At 42.9% G+C, this 18,555-nt stretch overlaps 2 protein-coding genes across 4 annotated transcripts in view; both read left to right on the plus strand.

Moving 5' to 3' along the window:
- The window catches only part of RPL36A (ribosomal protein L36a), a 220,536-nt gene that overhangs the window by 24,846 nt on the left and 177,135 nt on the right, over nucleotides 1–18,555 (plus strand). The window contains exon 1 of one of the 2 annotated variants that reach the window (XM_050776049.1): nucleotides 11,154–11,157. The exons of the other annotated variant lie outside the window; for it this stretch is intronic. The gene's annotated coding sequence lies outside the window, so the exon portion shown is untranslated. Of the gene's footprint in view, nucleotides 1–11,153; nucleotides 11,158–18,555 lie in introns of those variants that run through there. 2 annotated transcript variants of the gene reach the window in all.
- The window catches only part of DRP2 (dystrophin related protein 2), a 44,100-nt gene continuing 42,790 nt past the window's right edge, over nucleotides 17,246–18,555 (plus strand). The window contains exons 1-2 of one of the 2 annotated variants that reach the window (XM_050775915.1): nucleotides 17,246–17,326; nucleotides 17,564–17,631. The gene's annotated coding sequence lies outside the window, so the exon portion shown is untranslated. Of the gene's footprint in view, nucleotides 17,327–17,346; nucleotides 17,632–18,555 lie in introns of those variants that run through there. The other variant, XM_050775916.1, reaches the window with a different exon arrangement.

The raw sequence follows: 18,555 nt of genomic DNA on the forward strand, positions 1-18,555 counted from the left end.
ACAATAGCAAAGACTTGGAATCAACCCAAATGTCCATCAGTGACAGATTGGATTAAGAAAATGTGGCACATATACACCATGGAATACTATGCAGCCATCAAAAAGGATGAGTTTGTGTCCTTTGTAGGGACATGGATGCAGCTGGAAACCATCATTCTTAGCAAACTATCACAAGAACAGAAAACCAAACACCGCATGTTCTCACTCATAGGTGGGAACTGAACAATGAGATCACTTGGACTCAGGAAGGGGAACATCACACACAGGGGCCTATCATGGGGAGGGGGGAGGGGGGAGGGATTGCATTGGGAGTTATACCTGATGTAAATGACGAGTTGATGGGTGCAGCACAGCAACATGGCACAAGTATACATATGTAACAAACCTGCACGTTATGCACATGTACCCTACAACTTAAAGTATAATAATAAAAAAAAAAAAAAAAAACAGAGTTCTCACTGTCACTCCCCACCCTCCCTACATTTCTTTTGAGCCTTGCCCCAGCAGGAGGCCCCCAAGCCCCTCAAGGTAGTCCTAAATTAATCCTCTCAATAGGCTCATCAATAGGCTTTTCTCTCTGACACCATTTCCTTTTTCTCTTTTTTTTTTTTTTTTTTTGAGACGAAGTCTTGCTCTGTCACCGAGGCTGGAGTGCAGTGGCACGATCTCAGCTCACTGCAACCTCCACCTCTGCCTCCCAGGTTCAAGCGATTCTCCTGCCTAAGCCTCCGGAGTAGCTGGGATCACAGGCGCGCACCACCACGTCTGGCTAATTTTTTGTACTTTTAGTAGAGATGGAGTTTCACCATGTTGGCCAGGCTGGTCTTGAACTTCTGACCTCAGGTGATCCACCTGCCTCAGCCTCCCAAAGTGCTGAGATTATAGGCATGAGCCACTGTGCCCGGCCACTATTTCCTTTTCTTGGGGTCAGTTGAGGTACCCCAACTCACAGAACTAATTCCAGAAAGTGTTGCTGGGAGAAATTGGGGATAATTTGTTAGGTTCTGGGCTTTGCACCTAAGAATCACTGCCTTAATTCTGTGCTTTATAGTGTGATGGAAAACATTGGTGCTAAGGACTGGGCTTGTTAGCAGGAATCTTTTCCTCTAGAATGGAATGCATTGATATGCAATAATGTCCTCTTTAGCATTTATATTCTTCTGAAACTTCAGTAATGCAACAAGTCATTCTCTGGCATCCAAGTGTAATTTCTACTTTACCTCCTTGAATCACAACACTTTCTCTACTGCTCTTCTTAGCACATTTTTCTTCCCCAGAACGCTTTCAGCAATGGGCCCATGAAACTGGTGGAACGTCCCTAAAATTGTACTCCATTATCTATTATGTATTTGTTCATTGATCCCTGACAGGTTTGCTCTGATTCAGCATGAATAACAATACTAGCTAACATTTATTTAATACTTACCATGTGCCAGGCAATGTGCTAGGCACTTCATATATGCATCTCATTTCATCCTCATACCTACCCTCTGGCAATTTTAGTCTTTTCATTTTACCAAGAGGGAAACTAAAATCAATAAGCAGATAGTAGCATCAGGATTTGAGCCCAGGCAGTCAGCCTTCAGATCCCATGCTGGTAACCACTATGCTAGTACCACTCTGAAATATTAAAATGAGTATGTACTCAATAAATATTTGAATAAATAAATGATTAGAGGGCTCTAATTTCCAAAGGGCTTCCCCAAGGCCTCCCTTAGGCAGGGTCACGTGTTTTTGGCCCATTGCTCTGAGGAAGTTTAGACAGATGGTTGAGGGCAATTAGGTTGTGCTTGCATTTTCAAGCACAATTGAGTCCCACTTCAGGAAAGTAGAGAACAGTTCAAAAGTGAAATTGCCTTCTCTGGTCTGTTGAATATGAGTTAGCTGTGCTCTGGCAGTCTGCTTACTCTTAGCTACTCTTAGGAGAAAGGCTTGGGACCTGGGGAGTAGGCACCCCAAACCTACAACCATAATAGCTACAGTTTTCTTGTGGGTAGAATGAGGGTAAGATGGGGACGACACACAGAACTTCAGTCTGGTAATATTTCCTTTTTAATTTTTGGGTCATTTAATCTCTGTGTACCTCACTGTCTCCATTTATGAAGTGGGAGCAATCTCCCTGGCTTGCTTTCTATTTCCGAAGCAAAATACTGAATCAAACTGGTTCTAAGACTACAAAGGCTCTCCGAAGATTTAACTGATTGTAACCATTATCTGCAGAAGTTGGAGTGTTCTGATACAAAGAAGTGTAATGGGAATGATTCAGGTAAAATAGTAGATTGGAGAGGGGACAATGTGGAACTGCTGGAGCAGGATTTGCTTATTATTGGTAAGGTGGTTGCAATGAGAGATTATTATTTATAACACACCATAGAATTACAAAGCACTTTACAGCTATTCTTCAGTACAGTCTTACAAATTGATATAAGACTAAAAATAATGAGGCTAGGCCTGAAAGGTTACCCAGTGGGTAGTAAGTATGAATAGTCATTGAAATGAGAAAATGACAAATATACCTCTCAGTTCCAGCACAGTATATCTCCAAGAGCCTTATTCCCTGCTCTTATAGCTGTTTCCAAGAAGACTCTGGCTTAATGGGGTAGCTGCATAGGGGAAAGGATCTAGGCTGCTTTGGTGATGTTTGAGGCTGCTTAGTACTGTACTTTGGAAGAATTGCATCTAGTTTGCCTTAACACCCCTCTGCACTTCCACTGCCTTATTATAGCACTTTTCTCATTCTACTTTGTTTAATAGTTGTTTGAGTAGGTGTCTGCCTCCCCTATTAGACAGAGATTGTGACTTAGTCATTTTTGAATCTTGCTTTGGTGTCGGAAATGTTTTATGCCGAGCAGGCCCTCCCTTATCTGCTTTCGAACCCCAGGAACCTAATTAATTTGACTGATACCAGTCCTCGATGGCCTAATAATAGGTAGGTTAAGCACATGCTTAGGAAACCAGCTAAATAGAGGCATTAAAGATTTTTTTTTAAAGATTTGAGTATTGGATATATTTTTTAAAAAGGATCAGTTGTGTGGTAACACAGTGAGATACTACTTTATACCCTCTGGGATGGCTATACTAAAAAAGACAAGTATTGGCAAGAATATGCAGAAATGGGAACCCTTGTACATTGCTGGTGGAGATGCCACTTTGATGAACAGTCTGGCAGTTCCTCAAAAAGTTAAATATAGAATTACCATGTAACACAGCAGTTCCATTCCTAGGTATGTACTTAAAAGAATTGAAAACATATATTCATACAATAAACTTGTACACAAATGTTCATAGCAATAATATTCATAATAGCCAAAGGGTGGAAACACCCAAATGTCCATCAATTGGTGGATGGATAAATAAAATGTGGTATATTTATACAATGGAATATTATTCAGCCATACATAGGAATGATATAGTGAAGCTTGATGATAATATGCTACGTGAAAGAATCTAGACACAAAAGACCACATGTTGTTTGATGTCATTTGTGTAGGATGGCCAGAATAGGAAACTCTATAGAGACAGAAAGTAGATTAGTGGCTGCCTAGACCTGAGAAGGGACTGGGGGGGAAATGAGGGGCAACTGATAATGAGTGTGGAGTTTTTAGTTTGAGACAGAGTTTCACTCTATCGCCCAGGCTGGAGTGCAGTGGTGCAATCACAGCTCACTGCAACCTGGAACTCCTGAACCCAAATGGTCCTCCTCATGCAGCCTCCCGAGTCACTGGGACTAAAGGCACGAGCCACCATACCTGGCTAACTTTTAAATATTTTTCAGTAGAGACAAAGTCTCACTGTGCTACCCAGGCTGGTCTTGAACTCCCAGGCTCAAGCAATCCTCCTGCCTTAGCTTCCCAAGGTGCTCAGACTATACCACACCTGGCTGAATTGTGTACTTTTAAAAAGTGAACTGTATGACAATAAGAAAGAATTGCAGTTGTAATTACGAAAAAGTTCAGATTTTGTTAAAATTCTCTCGTGCGGTAAGGGCTTGGGGCGGAGCAAGATGGCCGAATAGGAGCAGCTCCAGTCTCCAACTCCCAGCGCGAGCAACACAGAAGACCGGTGATTTCTGCATTTTCAACTGAGGTACTGGGTTCATCTCACTGGGGAGTGCCGGACGATCGGTGCTGGTCAGCTGCTGCAGCCCGACCAGCGAGAGCTGAAGCAGGGCGAGGCATTGCCTCACCTGGGAAGCGCAAGGGGGAAGGGAGTCCCTTTTCCTAGCCAGGGGAACTGAGACACACAACACCTGGAAAATCGGGTAACTCCCACCCCAATACTGCGCTTTAAACAGACAGGCACACCAGGAGATCATATCCCACACCTGGCCGGGAGGGTCCCACACCCACGGAGCCTCCCTCATTGCTAGCGCAGCAGTCTGTGATCTACCGGCAAGGCAGCAGCGAGGCTGGGGGAGGGGCGCCCGCCATTGCTGAGGCTTAAGTAGGTAAACAAAGCTGCTGGGAAGCTCGAACTAGGTGGAGCTCACAGCAGCTCAAGGAAACCTGCCTGTCTCTGTAGACTCCACCTCTGGGGACAGGGCACAGTAAACTAAACAAACGCAGCAGACACCTCTGCAGACGCAAACGACTCTGTCTGACAGCTTTGAAGAGAGCAGTGGATCTCCCAACACGGAGGTTGAGATCTGAGAAGGGACAGACTCCCTGCTCAAGTGGGTCCCTGACCCCTGAGTAGCCTAACTGGGAGACATCCCCCACGAGGGGCAGTCTGACACCCCACACCTCACAGGGAGGAGTACACCCCTGAGAGGAAGCTTCCAAAGCAAGAATCAGACAGGTACACTCGCTGTTCAGAAATATTCTATCTTCTGCAGCCTCTGCTGCTGATACCCAGGCAAACAGGGTCTGGAGTGGACCTCAAGCAATCTCCAACAGACCTACAGCTGACGGTCCTGACTGTTAGAAGGAAAACTATCAAACAGGAAGGACACCTACACCAAAACCCCATCAGTACATCACCATCATCAAAGACCAGAGGCAGATAAAACCACAAAGATGGGGAAAAAGCAGGGCAGAAAAGCTGGAAATTCAAAAAATAAGAGCGCATCTCCCCCGGCAAAGGAGCACAGCTCATCGCCAGCAACGGATCAAAGCTGGACGGAGAATGACTTTGACGAGATGAGAGAAGAAGGCTTCAGTCCATCAAATTTCTCAGAGCTAAAGGAGGAATTACGTACCCAGCGCAAAGAAACTAAAAATCTTGAAAAAAAAGTGGAAGAATTGATGGCTAGAGTAATTAATGCAGAGAAGGTCCTAAACGAAATGAAAGAGATGAAAACCATGACACGAGAAATACGTGACAAATGCACAAGCTTCAGTAACTGACTCGATCAACTGGAAGAAAGAGTATCAGCGATTGAGGATCAAATGAATGAAATGAAGCGAGAAGAGAAACCAAAAGAAAAAAGAAGAAAAAGAAATGAACAAAGCCTGCAAGAAGTATGGGATTATGTAAAAAGACCAAATCTACGTCTGATTGGGGTGCCTGAAAGTGAGGGGGAAGATGGAACCAAGTTGGAAAACACTCTTCAGGATATCATCCAGGAGAACTTCCCCAACCTAGTAGGGCAGGCCAACATTCAAATCCAGGAAATACAGAGAACGCCACAAAGATACTCCTCGAGAAGAGCAACTCCAAGACACATAATTGCCAGATTCACCAAAGTTGAAATGAAGGAAAAAATCTTAAGGGCAGCCAGAGAGAAAGGTCGGGTTACCCACAAAGGGAAGCCCATCAGACTAACAGCAGATCTCTCAGCAGAAACTCTCCAAGCCAGAAGAGACTGGGGGCCAATATTCAACATTCTTAAAGAAAAGAATTTTAAACCCAGAATTTCATATCCAGTCAAACTAAGTTTCATAAGTGAAGGAGAAATAAAATCCTTTACAGATAAGCAAATGCTTAGAGATTTTGTCACCACTAGGCCTGCCTTACAAGAGACCCTGAAGGAAGCACTCAACATGGAAAGGAACAACCGGTACCAGCCATTGCAAAAACATGCCAAAGTGTAAAGACCATTGAGGCTAGGGAGAAACTGCATCAACTAACGAGCAAAATATCCAGTTAATATCATAATGGCAGGATCAAGTTCACACATAACAATATTAACCTTAAATGTAAATGGACTAAATGCTCCAATTAAAAGACACAGACTGGCAAACTGGATAAAGAGTCAAGACCCATCAGTCTGCTGTATTCAGGAGACCCATCTCACACGCAGAGACATACATAGGCTCAAAATAAAGGGATGGAGGAAGATTTACCAAGCAAATGGAGAACAAAAAAAAGCAGGGGTTGCAATACTAGTCTCTGATAAAACAGACTTTAAACCATCAAAGATCAAAAGAGACAAAGAAGGCCATTACATAATGGTAAAGGGATCAATTCAACAGGAAGAGCTAACTATCCTAAATATATATGCACCCAATACAGGAGCACCCAGATTCATAAAGCAAGTCCTTAGAGACTTACAAAGAGACTTAGACTCCCATACAATAATAATGGGAGACTTCAACACTCCACTGTCAACATTAGACAGATCAACGAGACAGAAAGTTAACAAGGATATCCAGGAATTGAACTCATCTCTGCAGCAAGCAGACCTAATAGACATCTATAGAACTCTCCACCCCAAATCAACAGAATATACATTCTTCTCAGCACCACATCGTACTTACTCCAAAATTGACCATGTAATTGGAAGTAAAGCACTCCTCAGCAAATGTACAAGAACAGAAATTATAACAAACTGTCTCTCAGACCACAGTGCAATCAAACTAGAACTCAGGACTAAGAAACTCAATCAAAACCGCTCAACTACATGGAAACTGAACAACCTGCTCCTGAATGACTACTGGGTACATAACGAAATGAAGGCAGAAATAAAGATGTTCTTTGAAACCAATGAGAACAAAGATACAACATACCAGAATCTCTGGGACACATTTAAAGCAGTGTGTAGAGGGAAATTTATAGCACTAAATGCCCACAAGAGAAAGCAGGAAAGATCTAAAATTGACACTCTAACATTGCAATTAAAAGAACTAGAGAAGCAAGAGCAAACACATTCGAAAGCTAGCAGAAGGCAAGAAATAACTAAGATCAGAGCAGAACTGAAGGAGATAGAGACACAAAAAACCCTCCAAAAAATCAATGAATCCAGGAGTTGGTTTTTTGAAAAGATCAACAAAATTGACAGACCACTAGCCAGACTAATAAAGAAGAAAAGAGAGAAGAATCAAATCGATGCAATTAAAAATGATAAAGGGGATATCACCACCGACCCCACAGAAATACAAACTACCATCAGAGAATACTATAAACACCTCTACGCAAATAAACTGGAAAATCTAGAAGAAATGGATAATTTCCTGGACACTTACACTCTTCCAAGACTAAACCAGGAAGAAGTTGAATCCCTGAATAGACCAATAGCAGGCTCTGAAATTGAGGCAACAATTAATAGCCTACCAACCAAAAAAAGTCCAGGACCAGATGGATTCACAGCTGAATTCTACCAGAGGTACAAGGAGGAGTTGGTACCATTCCTTCTGAAACTATTCCAATCAATAGAAAAAGAGGGAATCCTCCCTAACTCATTTTATGAGGCCAACATCATCCTGATACCAAAGCCTGGCAGAGACACAACAAAAAAAGAGAATTTTAGACCAATATCCCTGATGAACATCGATGCAAAAATCCTCAATAAAATACTGGCAAACCGGATTCAGCAACACATCAAAAAGCTTATCCACCATGATCAAGTGGGCTTCATCCCTGGGATGCAAGGCTGGTTCAACATTCGCAAATCAATAAACATAATCCAGCATATAAACAGAACCAAAGACAAGAACCACATGATTATCTCAATTGATGCAGAAAAGGCTTTTGACAAAATTCAACAGCCCTTCATGCTAAAAACGCTCAATAAATTCGGTATTGATGGAACGTACCTCAAAATAATAAGAGCTATTTATGACAAACCCACAGCCAATATCATACTGAATGGGCAAACACTGGAAAAATTCCCTTTGAAAACTGGCACAAGACAGGGATGCCCTCTCTCACCACTCCTATTCAACATAGTGTTGGAAGTTCTGGCTAGGGCAATCAGGCAAGAGAAAGAAATCAAGGGTATTCAGTTAGGAAAAGAAGAAGTCAAATTGTCCCTGTTTGCAGATGACATGATTGTATATTTAGAAAACCCCATTGTCTCAGCCCAAAATCCCCTTAAGCTGATAAGCAACTTCAGCAAAGTCTCAGGATACAAAATTAATGTGCAAAAATCACAAGCATTCTTATACACCAGTAACAGACAAACAGAGAGCCAAATCAGGAGTGAACTTCCATTCACAATTGCTTCAAAGAGAATCAAATACCTAGGAATCCAACTTACAAGGGATGTAAAGGACCTCTTCAAGGAGAACTACAAACCACTGCTCAGTGAAATAAAAGAGGACACAAACAAATGGAAGAACATACCATGCTCATGGATAGGAAGAATCAATATCGTGAAAATGGCCATACTGCCCAAGGTAATTTATAGATTCAATGCCATCCCCATCAAGCTACCAATGAGTTTCTTCACAGAATTGGAAAAAACTGCTTTAAAGTTCATATGGAACCAAAAAAGAGCCCGCATCTCCAAGACAATCCTAAGTCAAAAGAACAAAGCTGGAGGCATCACGCTACCTGACTTCAAACTATACTACAAGGCTACAGTAACCAAAACAGCATGGTACTGGTACCAAAACAGAGATATAGACCAATGGAACAGAACAGAGTCCTCAGAAATAATACCACACATCTACAGCCATCTGATCTTTGACAAACCTGAGAGAAACAAGAAATGGGGAAAGGATTCCCTATTTAATAAATGGTGCTGGGAAAATTGGCTAGCCATAAGTAGAAAGCTGAAACTGGATCCTTTCCTTACTCCTTATACGAAAATTAATTCAAGATGGATTAGAGACTTAAATGTTAGACCTAATACCATAAAAATCCTAGAGGAAAACCTAGGTAGTACCATTCAGGACATAGGCATGGGCAAAGACTTCATGTCTAAAACACCAAAAGCAATGGCAGCAAAAGCCAAAATTGACAAATGGGATCTCATTAAACTAAAGAGCTTCTGCACAGCAAAAGACACTACCATCAGAGTGAACAGGCAACCTACAGAATGGGAGAAAATTTTTGCAATCTACTCATCTGACAAAGGGCTAATATCCAGAACCTACAAAGAACTCAAACAAATTTACAAGAAAAAAACAAACAACCCCATCAAAAAGTGGGCAAAGGATATGAACAGACATTTCTCAAAAGAAGACATTCATACAGCCAACAGACACATGAAAAAATGCTCATCATCACTGGTCATCAGAGAAATGCAAATCAAAACCACAATGAGATACCATCTCACACCAGTCAGAATGGCAATCATTAAAAAGTCAGGAAACAACAGGTGCTGGAGAGGATGTGGAGAAATAGGAACACTTTTACACTGTTGGTGGGATTGTAAACTAGTTCAACCATTATGGAAAACAGTATGGCGATTCCTCAAGGATCTAGAACTAGATGTACCATATGATCCAGCCATCCCATTACTGGGTATATACCCAAAGGATTATAAATTATGCTGCTATAAAGACACATGCACACGTATGTTTATTGCAACACTATTCACAATAGCAAAGACGTGGAATCAACCCAAATGTCCATCAGTGACAGATTGGATTAAGAAAATGTGGCTCGGCCGGGCGCGGTGGCTCAAGCCTGTAATCCCAGCACTTTGGGAGGCCGAGGCGGGCGGATCACAAGGTCAGGAGATCGAGACCACAGTGAAACCCCGTCTCTACTAAAAATACAAAAAATTAGCCGGGCGCGGTGGCGGGCGCCTGTAGTCCCAGCTACTCAGGAGGCTGAGGCAGGAGAATGGCGGGAACCCGGGAGGCGGAGCTTGCAGTGAGCCGAGATCGCGCCACTGCACTCCAGCCTGGGCAACAGCGTGAGACTCCGTCTCAAAAAAAAAAAAAAAAAAAAAAAAAAAAAAAAAAAAAAGAAAATGTGGCACATATACACCATGGAATACTATGCAGCCATAAAAAAGGATGAGTTTGAGTCCTTTGTAGGGACTTGGATGCAGCTGGAAACCATCATTCTTAGCAAACTATCACAAGAACAGAAAACCAAACACCGCATGTTCTCACTCATAGGTGGGAACTGAACAATGAGATCACTCGGACTCAGGAAGGGGAACATCACACACGGGGGCCTATCATGGGGAGGGGGGAGGGGGGAGGGATTGCATTGGGAGTTATACCTGATGTAAATGACGAGTTGATGGGTGCAGCACAGCAACATGGCACAAGTATACATATGTAACAAACCTGCACGTTATGCACATGTACCCTACAACTTAAAGTATAATAATAATAAAAAAAAAAAAAAAATTCTCTCGTGCTTATTTTATAGGTTAGTATTATTTGTATCCTAAATTATTTATGGGCATTTAGGGTTTGTACCATTATCTTTCTCTTTCATTCTTGTTTTGTTTGTTTGTTTGTTTTTGCTTTTTTTTTTTTTTTTTTTTAGACGGAGTCTCGCTCTGTTGCCCAGGATGGAGTGCAGTGGTGCGATCTTGGCTCACCACAACCTCCACCTCCCGGGTTCAAGCTATTCTCCTGCCTCAGCCTCCCGAGTAACTGGGACTACAGGTGTGCACCACCATGCCCAGCTACTTTTTGTATTTTTAATACAGACGGGATTTCACTATGTTGGCCAGGCTGGTCTCGAACTACTAACCTCGTGATCTGCTCACCTCGGCCTCCCAAAGTGCTGGGATTACAGGCGTGAGCCACCATGCCCAGCCATCGTTCTTGGGGTTTTAAAATGTCTTAACCTAGCCTTGTTGGACTCTAGCTGTGCATCATACAACACATTGAATCTTTCCTTCTTTGCCTTCCCCTTCAAAATCATTTGCCCTCTATCCCATGCCTGTCTGGTGATTAGAATGAAAGAGACGAACTAATGAGTATAAGTTATAGTAACTGAAGATAGCACTTTCATTTTGACAGATGCTTTAACCTGAAGGAAATGATTAATAGGGAATTGCAGGCACCATGGTGGGGCCAGTGGGGGAAGTCATTTTTATTAGTGATAGCATTTCAGTCCTCCTCAAATTATACCAAGTAGGTACCTACTAAATCCACTGACTCCCGTGAGATTGAATTTAAGATTGGATCTAAGGAGGGGCCAATATGGTAGCTCCGAGTTTGACTGGTTATCGCCCTGTATGAGGCATCCTTTTATCACTGACAGAATCTCACCTTGAAATTGTCACTTTGCCTCTACCAAGCAAATAAATACCTTGCCCTTCTTTTGTGAGACAGATAGAGCTTGCTACTAGATATAAAACAGACAGCTCTCATTGTTTAGGCCCAGGGTTGCTTTAGATTCTGAAGCAACTTCAGGGTTTAAAGGCATCCCTGAAAGGGGTCTCTACTAGTTGGTGGTCAAGGTGCTTGCCACCCATATATGCCAGTATGTGCTTTCAAGTGCACCTAGAATTATGAAGTGGTAAGTTCTAGGATGTGTCCTATTTGTAATACTGTGGCCCTGCCTAAAAGTAGGAGAGAAGTGGGAAGAGTATCAGCTTTGGAGTCAGGTGGATTTGGGATTGAATCCCAGCCTGAATTTTTTTATTAGTTTTATGAATTTGGACAAGTTACTTTTAACATCTCTGAGCTGTAGTCTCCTTGTCTGTAAAGTTGGAAATAATAACCCTTACCTCACTGAATCATTGTGAGCATTGCAGGAGGTAACAGATGTCAAGTGCCTTACACTACCTGGCACAGAATACAGTCTCAAAAATGTTAATTCCCTTCCCCCTCAATCCAAGTTACAAGCAAGAAGTGAGTGACCATCTTGCCTCAGTATCCTAAACACAATGAAAGTACAAATCAATAGCAGTTCTCTTTAGCCTAGAAAAGCAGTAGGGTTTTTTTGTTTGTTTGTTTTGTTTTTGTTTTTGTTTTGTTTGTTTGTTTTTTGAGACGGAATTTTGCCCTTGTGGCCCAGGCTGGAGTGCAATGGCGTGGTCTTGGCTCACTGCAACCCCTGCCTCCCGGGTTCGAGTGATTCTCCTGCCTCAGCTTCCCAAGTAGCTGGGATTACCAGCACCTGCCACCATGCCCAGCTAATTTTTGTATCTTCAATAGAGATGGGGTTTCACCATGTTGGCCAGGCTGGTCTTGAACTCCCAATCTCAGGTGATCCACCCGCCTCAGCCTCTCAAAGTGCTGGGATTACAGGTGTGAGCCACCGCACCCAGCTGAAAATCAGTAGTTCTTATTGAATTGTATATGTTTTCTTGGAAGCTCATATGTGAAAGTTTGCTAGTGAATGTGCATATGACTAGCAGTCTGGGCTGAAAGAAGGATAGGAAGGTTGATAATGTGAAAGATAGTGAATAAACTTGAACTGTCTGGTTGGTATGTCTACTTAAAAGAAATATAGTATCTGATCTAGCATGGAAACAGGGAGCTAATTAAATTCCTGGCACAACATCCTTAGCTGCTATAGTCTACTCTAGGATGTATGTCCTCTGCATATAGGAAAACCACCAGGACCTTGAAGCAATAGAAATAATAATCTCTTACATTTGAATAACACTTTATAGTTTCAATATACATTCACATCCATTATCCCATTTGAGTCTCAACCCAAATGAGTGAAGTAAACAGGGCAGACAGCTATTATCTCCTATCTGGTGAAGGAAAAAATCAAAGCTTAAAAAGGTCAGTGACAATTTAGTAGCAAAGTCGGGATTAGAACCTTTGTCTTTTGACTCCTAATTCAACATTCTTTCATCCGTACCACTTTAACCGTAGCTTGAATGGTTTTGGCCTAAATGGAATATATTTGAAAACATAAATAGAAGTTATGTTATATAACATCCCAGCTGCTGGGTCTGGTTTAGCAGAAGCTTGAAGAACAGCAGAAGAGGGTGGGAGGTAACCAAGTGTGTAAAATGAGTTCCGCATTTTCAGATGTTCAACAAAAGCAACAGAGAGTGCTCAGACCATTGACTGGGACAATACTGATTCTTCAACCCTTAGTCTGTTATGGCTTTCCATTATTCCTTATCAACTCCAATGAGGAATTTCAGCCTTTTTGACATTGTGCCCTTACATTTTTAACCTGTTCCTCCAACTTAACATGTTCCTTCAACTTATCTCCCAGCCTCCTGCATCTATGTGGTGAAAATCCCTCCCTCCTACTCTCTGACTCATTCTCTCATCCCAATTCATATTAATCTTGTTTGTCCTGAGACATTTGCCTCTATCTGTTCTTCTACTAACCCTTTTGGTTTTTCTGCATGGAACATCAATTCACTGGAAGCAATCTCTGCTATGTAAATCAAATAATATGGCAGAAGATATTCTGCAAATAATAGCTGGCAAAGATTTATTATTATTCTGCATTTTCTGAGGGACACTTTTTACTTCCCAACCTTACTGAAACCTGGGTATTCTTTGCCCTGATGATGCTGCTTCCCTCTAAACTTTCTCCAGTTTGTCCATAACATAGTCTTAAACTGGTTGTGTGTGTGTACGTGAGATGGGACTTTCCTTTTTAAAAAACTTTATTTATTTGGAGACGAGGTCTCACTATATTGCCCGGGCTGGTCTCAAACTCCTGAGCTCAAGAAATCCTCCTGCCTCTCGGCCCACCAAAGTGCTGGGATTACAGATGTAAGCCACTGTGCCCGGCCCAAGGGGGTGGGGCTTTCTATAGTGGGGAAACATTCTTCCCACTTCCCAGCTCATTGGAGTCAACATACTTCCTGCTCCTCACATGTTTTTCAACAGCAGGAAAAGGGAGGCAACCAGAAGATTGCAGAGGAAAGCAAGAAAGAAAATAATGTATAAGAAGTTCCCAGAGGGAATACAAAGAAAACGGCCTGAGGTTATGGGAAGAGGCATTGACCTTAGGGAGGTAATAAACGATTTCATTTTGTCTGGAGACATCGGAGGGAAAGATTGGAAGACATTCTAAGATAGAGAGGTTTGCAGGGATAACATCCACTTTTTCAGTAAAGCAAGAGAATGAAAGTTATTTGCTGAGGTAGGTGGCTGGGGTTGGGTGTCTGGTAAGAGTAGAAATGAACCGAAGTAGTTGTTTTGGTAAACATGGTCAGGGACTAGCAAATAAGGCTGTGGAATGGCAAAACAGCAATGAGAATAAGCTATACCATCTCTCCCACCCACAAAGGACAAAAATACAGTTTATTTCTCCTTTAGCAATGCAGCAAGTAGGCAGACTAGGAAGAATCAATACATGGAAAGGCCAGTATGAAGAAGATCCATTTGGGGATGAGGCCCACTCTTCCAATATAAAACCAGGTTGTCCATTTTTCCACCGTTACTACCAACTGCCCTACGTCAGGCCCTTATCAGATAAGTACTGCAACTGCTTCCTACCAGGCACCCAGGCTTCCAGCCTTTCTCCCCTCAGATTCATTCTTCATTTCACTTACCACTCTATTGTATTTGTTTTTAATTAACTGTCTCACCCATTAGGCTATGAGCAACTTGAAGGCAGTCTTCCAGTCTTCTCTGTGCCCCTGGGGTCTAGCACAGAATCTGGAGTGTAGAAGACACTCAGTAATGGTTCTTTGAATGAAAACCACTGGAGTGATATTTCTAAAACATAAACCTGATCATGCCACTTGCCTGCTTAAACATTTTAAATGATCCTTAGCATGGTATTCCAGCATCCCCATGGGCTGATCCCATGTGCTTCCATAGCTTCATCTCCTGCCACCTTCTCCCCTTTCCTACCCATATCCCTGTCTTAACCATACTTAACTAGGACGTGCAGTTCCTCAGCAGGCTGTGTGCTCTAACCTTTGTGCTTTTACACATACTTTCTCCCTATCTGAAATACCCTAGCAAAGTCCTGTGCAGTGATACCAGGGTGAGCCTTGAACATCCTTCTGCCAGTTACCAAGGTGAAACTAAAGTCAAAGCTTGTGACCCGACCTACTTTTATCTTTCTTTACCCTCCGCTGAAAATAGTTGAGCCTAGACTATGTGCTTGTTGGGCATGTGGTGAGCTGGTGCCGAAGGTGAGCAGTGAGTCAGGTTCCCATGTGTTTTGTATAAGTCCATCACAGTTGTTCTGTGTGTGCCATCCCAAACTATTTCTCAGAATGTTCCCTCTGGTCTTTCTTCTAGCCAGCTCCCCACTCCAACTCATTCCAAGTCAGTTGTAAAGGACTCTGAGGGCCCTGGTTCTGGATGGTGTTGACAAACCCTGTAAGCTTCCAGGGCTAGGATGGAGGGCGAGACAGGGTCAGGCCTGGGCTAGGCTAGGCAGCTGAGAAATGTTCTGTTGCGGATGTGTAGGTTGAGAAGCCGGACGTGTTTTCAAAAGCCCCTTCAGAAATCAAAGGCCTTTTCTGCACCTGCATGGGAGCCTGCCTTCTGCTATTTGGACCAGATAGGAAGGGCTACTTACACAGCTCTGAAAGCTTGATGACAGGGGCTATTGGTTTCTATGTTGCTTATTTTGAAGAGGAAATCAGGCCATATTTCTAGCCTTTTACGGAAGCTAGCAACTTAAGTTTTTAAAATTTCACCTCAAAAGAAAACATACACATATATACACACTATTTTCTAGCTGAAGGTTTTCAATAATAGTAATGATCATCATGATGACCACAGTTATTAATGATGTATTGTATGTATCAAAATTGCTAAAAGAATAGATTTGTAATGTTCTCACTACAAAAAAAATGATAAGTTGGTGGGATGATGAATATGTTAATTAGCTGGGCTGAATTTTTCTACATAGTATACATAGATCAAAACATCACACTGGAGCCCATAAATATATAGAATTCTTATTTGTCAAAAATAAATAATAAAAATACTTCATAAAAATCACATAATAATTTTAAAATGGAACTTAAACCATAATTCTGGGTCCTTTAGACACTTTGTAAACACTAGTCCTAGATTCTATGTAAATACTAGTCCTAGGAAGTATTTTCTTTCTTTTTTTTTTTTTTTGAGACGGAGTCTCGCTCTGTCACCCAGGCTGGAGTGCAGTGGTGCGATCTTGGCTCACTGCAACCTCCACTTCTCAGGTTCAAGCGATTCTCCTGCCTCAGCCTCCTGAATAGCTAGGATTACAGGTGCACACCACCATGTCCAGCGAATTTTTGTATTTTTTTAGTAGAGACGGCATTTCACCATGTTGGTCAGGCTGGTCTCGAACTCCTAACCTTGTGATCCGCGTGCCTCAGCCTCCCAAAATGTGGGATTATAGGTGTGAGCCACCACGCCCGGCCCTAGGAAGTATTTTCTAAGTTCCAGTGCCATCAGAGCTTATAAAGTTTTTAGAGGCAAATCAGTGAAGTTAAGCAACCCACTCCCAACCAGTCTTTCTCTCTCTCCATATACACCCTGTTTCCAGAGATGGAGGGAGGAAAGAAGAAAGCTGCTTTTATCCTTTGTGGTGACCTGGGACTGCTGGGGCTTTAAATCTTTGTATGTTTGTGTAGGAGGATGAGGATGGGGACTTTCTGACTGCTATTAATCCACCTATTCATTCATTCAATTTACTCATTCAACATATATTTATTAAGTAACCTACTGTGTGCTGGGCACTTGGTAAAGGCATATAATCTTATCTATCCTGCTAGTGGCTTCTCCCAGGTCTCTCAGGGTGTTTGGAGTTCATACCCTCTTCTCCTAAGGGCTGGTACGGACAAAAGCAGGAAGGTGCCTGGGGTAGTCATTGAGGGGAGTCATGGAGGAGCTGTATTTTCCCGAATTATTCAAGATCCATTTTGTTTCCCCAATTTGTTGAGGCTTTTTCTATATGTGAGATCTAAGAGGGTATGAAGATGAGATTTAGGGGTGACTGGCAGACTGTCCTGAGCCCAAAACTGTACCTTGAGTACCAGTGATGATTCTAGATCACAGCGTTTCAACCGTCAACACTGAAACAGAATCCTGGACTGGCTACGAGGGGCCCCTGCCAGCTGCTGGCTCCGAAGTTGGTTTTGTCTGTGGGCTAGATCAGTGTAAGTTGGGGTCCAGGCTGCTCGCTCAGCAGCCTGATTGATCTCCGGGGCTTTTTTGTCTCCTCCTCCCCAGTGGAAGCCTCTCCTCCTCTCCCCCTCTCCCCGTCTTCCCCCAATCCCTGTCTCCTTCTCTCCCCCTCTGCTTCTCAGGCTCTTCCGCTTTCCTCCTCTGCTTCTAATGAATTGAAATCTCCAAAAGCCGCCACATCTCTGGTAGTTTTACAAAACTGTCCTTGCTCTTCTTGTGTTTGCCCAGTCAAGGGTATTTTTGCCTGAGGTCGGAATGATGCTGTTAGTCCTGGTGATAGGATTGCATAGCAACACAGAGCAGCTCTGAGAGGGGAGGAGGAGGAGAAGAAGGAAGACAGGGTGGTGGGAGAAACAGAGGGAGAGTGTGCATACAGCAGCTGTCGGCATCCCTGTCTCAGGGACTTCTTTGCTGATTCACAGAGGCAGCCCAGCCCCGGCCTCCCAGCTTACAGCTGCCGCCTGCTTCTCAGACCTGACGGAATCAGAAGGTAGGCCACAGAAAAATTATTTCCAAGCCTTGCCCTTGTTCAGCTGGCTGAGGGGAAATGACTGAGGGAGGGGAAGCTCCAGAGGTACTGTGTGGCGGGCAGTGGGTGGGGGAAGAGAGAGAGAAGATGAGTGTGTGTGTGTGTGTGTGTGTGTGTGTGTGTGTACATGTGCCTGCCTGTGGTCTGTTTGCATGTGCTTTTAGGGGAAAACTTGCATTAAAAAATGTCCACAATAAAGTAGTCATCATTTAGATTCATAAAGAAAAAAAAAGATGCCCAAGAATAGAAACTCAAGCCAATTTGAGCAACTAAGGTCTAAAAATGAATAAGAAGGAGGTACACAGTTTGCTTCTCTGAGAAGAGAGGGGCATTTATTTATTTATTTTAGGTTCTCAATAGCATGCTTTTTGTGCAAGGGTATATTTCTTGGCAGGAGGGAAGGAAATGTGTGTGGAAAGCATTGGCTAACAAGGGAGGAGAGAGGAAACATGGGACCTTTGAGCAGGTTCCCTGAACAAATGAGTATTCTGGCCAGTAGACAGGACACAGGAGTTCTTTGCTGAAGTAAACCAGGCTCTGACCTAAGAGCCTGGAGCTGAAGGGCTCATCTCATCTCTGCATTTACTTCCTGGCTCTGTTGTTTTTCCTGTGACATTTTTTCCCCCTTATCTTCTCCCCTGGTTTCCTTTCTACACCCTGTAATCAGGAGGCATCTTTCCACTCTTGAAAGCCTAGCTTGGAGTGGTTTCAAATAGGGCTTGCTTCTCTTGGAGTCTAACACCCCATCACCTGCTCTCACCACCTTTCCCAGCATTAGGCCAAGTGCCCCAGCCTAGTAAGTGGGCCGGAGACTGTATGGTTAGTTAATGTTTATCCTTCCTTTGGTAGGCAGGTCGAGCCAGGCCTCACAGGTGTTGGGTCTAA

The sequence above is a fragment of the Macaca thibetana genome, chromosome X, assembly GCF_024542745.1.
Source record: "Macaca thibetana thibetana isolate TM-01 chromosome X, ASM2454274v1, whole genome shotgun sequence".
Taxonomy (NCBI): Eukaryota; Metazoa; Chordata; class Mammalia; order Primates; family Cercopithecidae; genus Macaca; species Macaca thibetana.